The sequence below is a fragment of the Somniosus microcephalus genome, chromosome 23 (assembly GCF_052327205.1).
Source record: "Somniosus microcephalus isolate GS21.2 chromosome 23, FLI_Smic_1.0, whole genome shotgun sequence".
In the NCBI taxonomy this organism is placed as follows: domain Eukaryota; kingdom Metazoa; phylum Chordata; class Chondrichthyes; order Squaliformes; family Somniosidae; genus Somniosus; species Somniosus microcephalus.
Window position 1 is genome coordinate 53665402 of NC_141009.1, and position 11344 is coordinate 53676745.

Here is an 11344-nt window from a genome sequence, read left to right on the forward strand (position 1 = left end):
GAGATGATATATAATAACTTCTGAACCATTACACCAAGCTTCCCTCTCAGGTGGACAGAAAAGATCCGATGGCAATATTTCGAAGAGGAACAGGAGAATCCTGGCCAATATTTATCCCTCAACCAACATTACTAAAACAGATTATCTGGTCATTATCTCACTGCTGTTTGTGGGGCAAATTGGCTGCAGTGATTACTGACATTACAACAGTGACGGCGCTCCAAAAGTATTTAATTGTCTGTGACCATGTTTGTGGTCATCTGTCCTAATATCTCCTTCTGTGGGTCGTGTCAAATTTTATCTGGTAACGCTCTTGTGAAGGGCCTTGGGTCGTTTTACTATGTTAAATGTGCTATATAAATGCACGTTGTTGTTGAAGTACTTTGGGACATCCTGAGGTTGTGAAAGGCGCTATATAAATGCAAGTTCTTTCTTAACAGTCCGAAACATAAACCTATGGGCGCAATCAGGAAACTTATATAATCACAAACGTAAAATCTTCCATGAACCAGTGCGATCGGGCAGTGTAATATGTAATATTACAGTGTAATAGAATGTATTCGTTACTCTTTTACTTTCCATTAAAGACCATTCCCTGATGTATTTAAGAGCGGTAACCTGGCACAGTTTTATTAACACAGCTGAAAATGGGTTTATCAGCAAAAATAAGCATTTTTAATAAACGTGTCTAGTCCTCCGCCTGTGAGTAACCCGATTTAAAATCACTGAAAATGCTTTTAAAAAACTATACTGAACCATTTGATAGTTTCAATGGTGAACACTAGTCAGTTTCTTAGTAAATTAAATATTTTTTGATATGCAAAAACTCTTAAAACGTGCCGACTAGTGTCTGTGCGCCTAAGAGACTGAGCGCAATTTGAAGAGGATCCCCGAACCAGCGCAATCGGTGGAATCTCGCAATGTTGACCTGGAGGCGGGGCCAGGTTTGTGGGCGGGGCCTGATCCGGGCAAATAGATTCTTGAACCAGCTTAAAATATTGCGGGAAGCACAAGTGTAAGTGCTTTTGGGTGTAACTCTCCCATGTTTAAATTTCACGGTCTGTTACGCTGGTTTGGCCGATTACGCCCAGATTTTGCTGGACTCTCGGTAAAGTTATGCAATAAAGTGACATATCCAATTGGTGCCATTTAGAGGTATTTTAGGTTGTCCTAAAGGCTCAGTGAGTCTATGCTGAGAAGTTGCGTCCTACGGACCAGGGGGGTCCTGTGTCCAATCCTCAGTCTGTGCTGAGTCACATGGTCTCATCCGGGACAGGGGTGGGGACGCTATTGTTGACTTCAGAGTCCCTACATTAGGGGAGGGGCAACTCAGCCAGTCTTCCCTCTCCCCATCACTATCCAGTGACCCCTGTCGGTAGGGCGCACATACAGACATCAAGTGCAACAGGATGAGGCTCACCTCAGGGTTGGTTGGGGTTGGGGTGGGGAAACGGACATGCGTTTACCAGCATTCACGGTCAAACCTCACACATGAATCTCACCACGTGGGTGCGATACAGGAGGGTGACCAGCGCCAGTGAAGCCGCACCACAGCAAGGAGTCTTCAGGAGAAGGAAACAGTCATTCTAGTCCAGCTTGTGAGCCAGTTATGCAGCAGTTTGCACATCCATGCAATCTTGGCAAGTGACGTGAGACCTTGGTGTGCATGTACATAGATCCCTGAAGGCAGCAGGACAAGTAGATAAGGTGGTTAAAAAGGCATATGGGATACTTGCCTTCATTAGCCGAGGCATTGAATATAAGAGCAGGGAGGTTATGATGGAGCTGTACAAAACACTAGTTAGGCCACAGCTGGAATACTGTGTGTTGTTCTGGTCGCCACACTATAGGAAGGATGTGATTGCATTGGAGAGGGTGCAGAGGAGATTCACCAGGATGTTACCTGGGCTGGAGCGCTTCAGCTATGAAGAGAGACTGGACAGGCTGGGGTTGTTTTCCTTAGAGCAGAGAGGCTGAGGGGGGACCTGATTGAGGTGTACAAAATTATGAGGGGCATAGATAGGGTAGATAGAAAGGAACCTTTCCCCTTAGTAGAGGGGTCAATAACCAGGGGGTATAGTTTCAAGTAAGGGGCAGGAGGTTTAGAGGGGATTTGAGGAAAAACTTTTTCACCCAGAGGGTGGTTGGAATCTGGAACTCACTGCCTGAAAGGGTGGTAGAGGCAGGAACCCTCACAGCATTCAAGAAGCATTTAGATGAGCACTTGAAACGCCATGGCATACAAGGCTACGGACCAAGTGCTGGAAAATGGGATTAGAATAGATAGGGCCTGATGGCCGGCGCGGACACGATGAGCCGAAGGGCCTCTTTCTGTGCTGTATAACTCTATGACCATCTCTTACTGAGGTAAATTCACACTGTTTGACTTCACATCAGCTGCAGGTTAACGAGCAAGCAGCTCCTGAGTCTCCAGGACCCCAACTTTTAACATAAAATTACTTTAAAGGACCAGTTCTCCCCAGTGTCCTGGCCAACAGTTATCCCTCAACTGACATCACTGAAACAAATTATCTGGTCATTATCTCATTGCTGTTTGTGGGGCCTTGCTGTGCACAATTTGGCTGCCGCGTTTCCTACATTATTAACAGTGACTACATTCCCAAAGTACTTAATTGATTGTAAAGTGCTTTGGGACATCCTGAGGTCGTGAAAAGCTCTGAATAAATGCAAGTTTTTTCTTTCTTTCAGTCTCGTACGGTGCTTTTTGATGAGCACTTGTTTAGTTCGGGTCAATGGAGAGTGGTGTTTGTACACTAGTTCCCCTGTTTCTGTTGGTAAAACATGCTCCATTATTTCAGTGGCAGAATGGTCACCCCATATATTCATTGGTCTCTGATTCCAATTCAATTCAATTCAATTCAATTTTATTTGCCATATGTAACAAGTACTAGTACAAGTACAATGGAATGCTTACTCCCCGTGGGGACACGTCAGCTATTCTTACAGCGCCGTGTTCAGAAAGTCAATTCAATGGTATCCAGTGGCAGTGGGAGCACGATGTCCCTCAGCCGCTCCGTCCTCCTCGTCACCGCGGCCTCCTCCTCACTGTTACCGGCTCAGCTCCACCTGTGGTGGCCTGCTTCTCCCGCTCACCCTCTGGCCACCATTCCCGACTCCCCTCCTCCCAGTCGGACTGCGAGTCATCGTGGCTGCTGCTGCTGCTCGATGCGCTGCCTCCGCCCGACTCGCCGAACACATTCTCCGGTCGCCGCGGCCTCCACCTCACTGTCGCCGGCTCCACGGTCCGACGGCCCGGGGCCTGCTTCTCCCGCTTCCGGTCCGGCCTCTGGCCGCCATGCTCGGCTCCCCTCCTCCCAGTCGGAATGCCTTCCCGCTGAAGAGCTGCCGGCCGACGTGCTCTAGCGGGTCGACGTGGCTGCTGCTGCTGCTCGATGCGCTGCGCTGCCTCCGCCCGACTCGCCGAACACCTCGCCCCGGTTGCGGGAGCGAGCGGCGAGAGCGGGCCGCCCGAAGCAGGGAGAGCGCGCTAGCACCGGACTGCCTCGGTCGCCATCTTGACTCTATTCCATTGTCGGGATAAGGGGCCCACTTTGACACTGTAAACGATGGCAGCTCGCACATGGTCGCCGCTCCCCCACAATCCAAGCTAAGCAAGCAGCCATGTAAAGGCACCGACAACAACAACAACTTGCATTTATATCGCGTCCTTTACTAGAAAAATGTCCCACGGTGCCTCATAGAAGCGTGCTCAGCTAAAGTGTGGTAATCCCAATTCCTGGCTCCAAACAGGTTGTTCTGATGAAAGGTCATCGACCTGAAAGGCTAACTCTGTCTCTCTCCACAGATGCAGCCTGAGCGTTTCCAGCATTTTCTGGTTTCATTTCTGGTTTCCAGCATCCACAGTATTTTGCTTTTGTTAGGTTGTTCTGCCTGTTTCGCAAACTTAAATAAACTCCCACAAATCCCATCAGATCCTATGGACTGAGACTGATCTGAACTCACCAATGTCACCTGTAGCTACAGTATTAAAACTATTCCCACAATTCAGGAAAGAAACAAGTTGAGAACAAGCAGAAGACTCGGCAGGGCTGGTACTGCTGGATTTGGCCCCAGGGCCTCCTTATGCAAAAACGTTTGCAGTGAGTGTAGGGAAGGGACTCCAAGGGCAACAAAAGCTCCAGTGAAGAACCAGAATTTGGGGTTAATTGAACCAGATTAAGAGACTGTTTCAATTACCCCTGGGCACTTTATTGAGATGAGTGATCTCAGGACAATGCGCTCAAACTCAGACCCACAATCTCTGTATGCAGCTCTTTATTGTACCAGATGGCCCTGCTCTTAAGGAAAGTTAGTGGGAAGATCCGCGATCTGCGATCTTATCGCTACAAGCGAGGGAATCCAGCTCCGTGCTTTTACTTTTTTTTTAAAAAAGGAACTATCTCATCACGGCCATTTTCTTTGCGTGAGGCTGGGCAGTGAGAGCTGGTGGCCTATTTGACTATGGGAGGCATCACAGTCAGGACCGATTCTGCTCTGACCCGAAGTCTGCACATGTGCGCTTGCCAGCACGGGTCACTGAGTAGGGAGCAAGAGCAGGAAACCCGTTTTTTTTCTCTGCCTCTGTAGCTCAGGGCTTGAGGTCAATTGTAATCTTTATTCTCCCCTCCCCTCTTCTCCTGAAACTATACAGTCCCATGGGCAATGGGTGCCCTCTGGCACTTTTCCCAAATGGGCATTATTCATGTGTCAGCTTTGACAGTGAGTGTGAACATGCTATTTGACTGCAGGGGGAATCACACCGTTGCCTGATACTGCCCTCACCCGACATCCCCACACACACACACACACACATCGCCAAATATTGATAAGGAACAGGGATCCCCAGCCCAGCTTCCTCTTTATCACCCAAGGCGCTGAAGCCAATTGCAGCTCCTTACTCATCGCCCTGAATGAGACCTGGATTACACAATAACAACTTGCATTTATATAGCGCCTTTAACATAGTACAACATCCCAAGACGCTTCACAGGAGCGTTAACAAACAAAACTTGACACCGAGATAAGGAGAGGTTCGGATAGGTGACCAAAAACTTGGTCGAAGAGGTAGGTTTTAAGGAGCATCTTAAAGGAGGAATGAGAGGCGGAGAGGTTTAGGGAGGGAATTCCAGAGCTGAGGGCCTCGGCAACTGAAGGCACGGCCACTAATGGAGGAGTGAAGGAAATCGGTGATGCGCAAGAGGCCAGAATTGAAGGAGAACAGCGATTTCTGGAGGGCTGGAGGAGGTTAAAGAGATAGGGAGGGGCGAGGCCACGGAAGCAGTTGAACACGAGGATGAGAATTTTAAAATTGAGGCATTGCCGGACCAGGTGCCGGTGTAGGGCAGCGAGGGGTGATGGGTGAACGGGACTTGGTACAAGTTAGGATACGGGCAGCAGAATTCTGGACGAGCTCTAGTCTGCGGAGGGTGCGAGATGGGAGGCTGGTTCCTTCCTGGTCTGCATGGCTCAGTCTCACACTCAACCATCAGGAGACCCAAAAGCTTCGAAATATTTATTAAGAACACGAGTCTGGAGGCAAAACAAGAAGTGAATTCACTGCTGCAAATAGTTAGAACTCCAATTGGATTTCATTACCTAAAGAAAAGCTTGCATTTATATAGTTGTCACAACATGCTTCAATTAATATATTCAATTAACTACTTTTGAAGTGTAGCCACTGTTTTAATGTAGGAAACATGGCAGTCAATTTGTGCACAGCAAGCTCCCACAAACAGCTTGACTAGATCATTGTCTTTTTTAGAGATGTTGGTTGAGAAGGACACCAGTGAGAGCTCCCCTGCTCTCCTTCAAATAGTGACATGGGATCTTTTACATCCACCTGAGAGAGCAGACAGGGCCTCGGTTTACCGTCTCATCCGGAAGACGGCACCTCCGACAGTGCAGCACTCCCTCAGCACTGCACTGGGAGTGTCAGCCTAGATTATCTGCTTGAGACTCTGGAGTGGGACTTGAACCCACAACCTTCTGACTCGGAAGGTGAGAGTGCTGCCCACTGAGCCACGGCTGACACCTGTCTCAATGGCTAACTGCATCGGCCACGACTGAGCCATTCAAACCAGCAAGGTCCCAACTTCAATCCCCTGTCTGATTAGCTGATCTCAGATGATGCAGTGACCCTGGGTTAGGGAGCGGATTAAAAAAAAATCAGACGGGGCTCCCAGTATTAGATCATAGGGTCACAGAGTTATACAGCACAGAAAGAGGCCCTTCGGCCCATTGTGTCCGCGCCGGCCATCAAGCCCTGTCTATTCTAATCCCATTTTCCAGCATTTGGTCCGTAGCCTTGTTTGCTATGGCATTTCAAGTGCTCATCTAAATGCTTCTTGAATGTTGTGAGGGTTCCTGCCTCTACCACCCTTTCAGGCAGTGAGTTCCAGATTCCAACCACCCTCTGGGTGAAAAAGTTTTTCCTCAAATCCCCTCTAAACCTCCTGCCCCTTACCTTGAAACTATGCCCCCTGGTTATTGACCCCTCTACTAAGGGGGAAAGTCCCTTTCTATCCACCCTATCTATGCCCCTCATACTTTTGTACACCTCAATCAGGTCCCCCCTCAGCCTTCTCTGCTCTAAGGAAAACAACCCCAGCCTGTCCAGTCTCTCTTCATAGCTGAAACGCTCCAGCCCAGGTAACATCCTGGTGAATCTCCTCTGCACCCTCTCCAATGCAATCACATCCCTCCTATAGTGTGGCGACCAGAACTGCACACAGTATTCCAGCTGTGGCCTAACTAGCATTTTGTACAGCTCCATCATAACCTCCCTGCTCTTGTATTCTATGCTTCGGCTAATGAAGGCAAGTATCCCATATGCCTTTTTAACCACCTTATCTACCTGATTGCAAAGCAGTAGCCCACCACTGTAAAGTATGTTTGAATGGGTGTCAGGTGAACACGGGGTTTAGCTTGGCTGTGTTCTCCGCAACAAATATGAGAGGGCACAAGTTTAATATTACACAAAGAGAATTAAAGGGGAGCTTAGAATTTGGAATTGTCAGCCACAAGCAGAATTTAAGTATTTTCAGAAAGGATGTCGAGAGCTGTTTAAAAAGAGAGGAATATTGAAGAGTGCGGAGCGTGAGCAGGATTAGACTAGGAAGCTCTATGGAGCCTTGATGGGCCAAGTGTAGCATTGCTAGCCCATCAGGATTGTCCTGGAGGTTCTGGGGGGGGGGGGATTTTAAACCGACTCGCTCAGCAGAAACCTGGCGGGTAGGCAGTTAAAATCGCCCTGGGTCTTACCTGTCCAAAAGCCGCCATGATCGCAACATCTGCAATTTTAACCTGCTCTCCTGAGCAGGCAGCGAGGACACACGCCCGGAGCCAGCAGGGTCCTTCTTTACAAAAGCAAAATACTGTGGATGCTGGAAATCTGAAATAAAATATTGGAAGCACTCAGCAGGTAAGGCAGCATCTGTGGAGAGAGAAACAGCGTTAACGTTTCAGGTCGATGACCTTTTCGTCAGGGTCCTTCTTTACATCTATGCATGTTGCGGCCCAATGGCATCATTGAGACCCGACTGTAATTTTAACTCAGACCTGAGCGGAGAATCCACCCAGGAATCAGAGATTGATCTCTGGGACAGTACCCCAGGAGAAAAATCATTCGGACATTAAAAAAATTGCGTGTTTTATTTTAAGAACATAAGAAATAAGAGCAGAAGTAGGCCTTATGGCCCCTCGAGCCTGCTCCGCCATTCAATAAAATCATGGCTGATCATCGACCTCAACTCCACTTTCCCGTCCGATCTCCATATCCCTTGATTCCCCTAGAGTCCAAAAATCTATCGATCTCAGCCTTGAATATACTCAAAGACTCAGCATGCACAGCCCTCTGGGCAGAGAATTCCAAAGATTCACAACCCTCTGAGTGAAGAAATTCCATCTCATCTCAGTCTTAAATGGCCGACCCCTTATCCTGAGACTATGCCCCCTAGTTCTAGACTCTCCAGCCAGGCCATCAGGTCCAGGGGATTTTAGTTTTCTTTGATCGAGTTTATTAGTTATAAAAATAACGGCAATGGGAGATAAAGACTGTTCGATTGGGCAGAGCGGTTGGAGGCCATGTGATGAAACCTCCTGGTATATGTCCAACCCGAGTTGGCAACCCGAGGCAGGTGGCTTGTTTCTGTGCTGGAACGTTCTGTGACCACTCAGTGTTTAGGCTTACATGTGAAGAAGAATGGAGTGATCAGGGGCTACCCAATAGCTCTGGGACTGTACACCAGTATCAGTTAGCTTCTTTAAGAGAGGTGGGGGTGGGGGGGGTGGTGCTGGGAGATAAATAAATCATAGTCAACTAAAGAAATGGAAACAGTCCTTTTGACCAAACAAGGGATGAGACCGTCGGCCAATGAGGCATAGCTTGTGGCAGGATGACTAGACAGGGTGCGAGAGTATGTACCTGTTACAAGTGGGTTGTGGAGAGATCTCGGTGCATCAGTAATGGGGCATTGTTATACCGCGGGGATGTTTAGCCTGCCTCAGGGCAGACAGGAAGTGGCTAATCTGATTGATTTCTTCAGGTACTCTGAGGACTCTGTTGCATCATGATGACGGAGGGAGATAGAGGGAGGGCGTGCTGGTTGGTTCACACATTCGAATTGCCAGGAGCCGGTACTTGGGTTGGTACCGGTGAATGGCCACTCCCCAGCAACACCAGGAACGAGGAGACTTCCGGGGGCCTCGTGTCAGTGTCGTGTCTGTTGACATATAATAATAATAATAATAATCAACTTTATTGTCATTGTTAGTGCACAAGTGCAGTACAACGAAATGTAGGCTTGCGGCTCCCGAGAGTGTACATTTAGATTAAGACATTTAAACATTCAACATACATTTGGCTTGTAATACATTAACATAAACATAACCATAATAAAGTGCATTGGCAGATGTGCAGGCTTTAGAGTTTATTTGTGGAGTTCAGTAGGATGACAGCCCTGGGAAAGAAGCTGTTCCTCAATCTGGTCGTATGGGTGCGAATGCATCTGTAGCATCTCCCAGATGGCAGGAGGGCGAACAGACTGTGGCTGGGGTGGGTAGGGTCTTTGATGATGGTCCGTGACCTCCGTAGACAACGTTTCTGGTATATGTGCTCTATGGTCGGTAACCGGGTGCCGGTAATGCGTTGGGCAGTTTTGACTACCCGCTGCAGGGCTTTCCGGTCATAGTAGCTACAGCTGCCATACCATACTGTGATACAGTTCGTCAGGATGCTCTCTATTATGCAGCGGTAAAAGTTAGAGAGGATCAGGGGTGACAGGTTACATCCCTTCAGCCTCCTTAGGAAATATAGGCGCTGCTGGGCCTTCTTCACCAGAGAGGAGGTATTGAGGGACCAGGAGAGGTCTTCCGTGATGTGGACTCCGAGGAACTTAAAGCTGTCCACCCTTTCCACCACAGCCCCATTGATCTGGATGGGGGTGTGACTTCCGCCTTTAGACTTCCTGAAGTCCACAATGATTTCTTTGGTTTTCTTGATGTTAAGGGCCAGGTTGTTATCGGCGCACCACTTCACGAGATGCTGGACCTCCTCCCTGTAGGCTGACTCATCGTTGTTGGTGATCTGGCCTACTACCGTGGTATCATCCGCAAACTTGATGATGGTGTTGGAACTATGAACAGCCACACAGTCGTGGGTGAAGAGGGAGTAGAGGAGGGGGCTCAGCACACAACCTTGTGGGGCCCCCGTGTTCAGGGTCGGGGGGGGGAGGTGTGGTTACCTAATTTGACAGACTGGGGTCTGTTTGTTAGGAAGTCCAGGGTCCAGTTGCAGAGGGAAGTGTTCAGGCCAAGAGTGTGGAGTTTGGTGGCCAGCTTGTTGGGGACGATAGTGTTGAATGCTGAGCTGTAGTCTATGAACAGCATTCTGATGTAGGTCTCTTTACCATCTAAGTGATTCAGTGCAGAGTGTAGAGCAGTTGTGATTGCATCCTCCGTTGATCTGTTTGCACGATAGGCAAACTGGTGTTGGTCAAGAGAGGCGGGAACACTGGCTTTGATGTGAGCCAGGACCAGTCTCTCGAAACACTTCATTATGATGGGTGTGAGTGCGACAGGTCGATAGTCGTTCAGGCACGTCACAGCCGTTTGTTTTGGCACAGGGATAATGGTAGCGGTCTTGAAGCATGTAGGGACTACTGCCTGGGCCAATGACAGATTGAAGATGGCGGTGAAGACATCAGCCAGCTGATCAGCACATTCCTTGAGTACCTGTCCAGGGATGCTATCCGGTCCAGCAGCCTTTCGTGTGTTCACTCCGCGTAGAACACCCCTTACGTCGGAGGTCGACAGAGTGATGGTTAATGGTTAATGGAAGCTGAGTGCATTCCTGGGCTTTGAGCCAACCTGGAATGCCAACCTCCTTTTTTTAGGGCGGGGGGTGGGGGAGTTGTTATAATAACTCGGGAGGCAGTTTTCCTCTCTCCTCTCCTGAAGGCAGTAATTCCAGCTGGGATGCGGGCTCCCGCTCCAGATATAATTCCCGGCTACAGTCTTTTTATCCCCTTCTATTTTCTCCCACTCTCTCCTGTGGGTAGTGCAGGTTCTACATGGGCACCCACTTTAAAGTTTTGATAATGAACTTATGCTCACTTCTGGGGAGTCAGAAGCAGCAGTGTACGCTGGTCAACTGACCATCACTGGCTCCCGGAGTCAGTCCCTTCCTGCCCCTTAAAAGACCCAGTGTTAGCATGGGGAGAGGGACAGTGATAGCACGGGGAGGGGGCACAGTGATAGCACGGGGAGAGGAGCACAGTGATAGCACGGGGAGAGGGGCACAGTGATAGCATGGGGAGAGGGGCACAGTGATAGCACGGGGAGAGGAGCACAGTGATAACATGGGGAGAGGGGCACAGTGATAGCACGGGGAGAGGAGCACAGTGATAGCACAGGGAGAGGGGTACAGTGATAGCATGGGGAGAGGGGTACAGTGATAGCACAGGGAGAGGAGCACAGTGATAGCACGGGGAGAGGGGCACAGTGATAGCACGGGGAGAGGGGCACAGTGATAGCACGGGGAGAGGGGCACAGTGATAGCACAGGGAGAGGGGCACAGTGATAGCACGGGGAGAGGAGCACAGTGATAGCACGGGGAGAGGGGCACAGTGATAGCACGGGGAGAGGAGCACAGTGATAGCACGGGGAGGGGGCACAGTGATAGCATGGGGAGAGGAGCACAGTGATAGCACGGGGAGAGGGGCACAGTGATAGCACGGGGAGAGGGGCACAGTGATAGAACAGGGAGAGGGGCACAGTGATAGCACGGGGAGAGGGGCACAGTGATAGCACGGGGAGAGGAGCACAG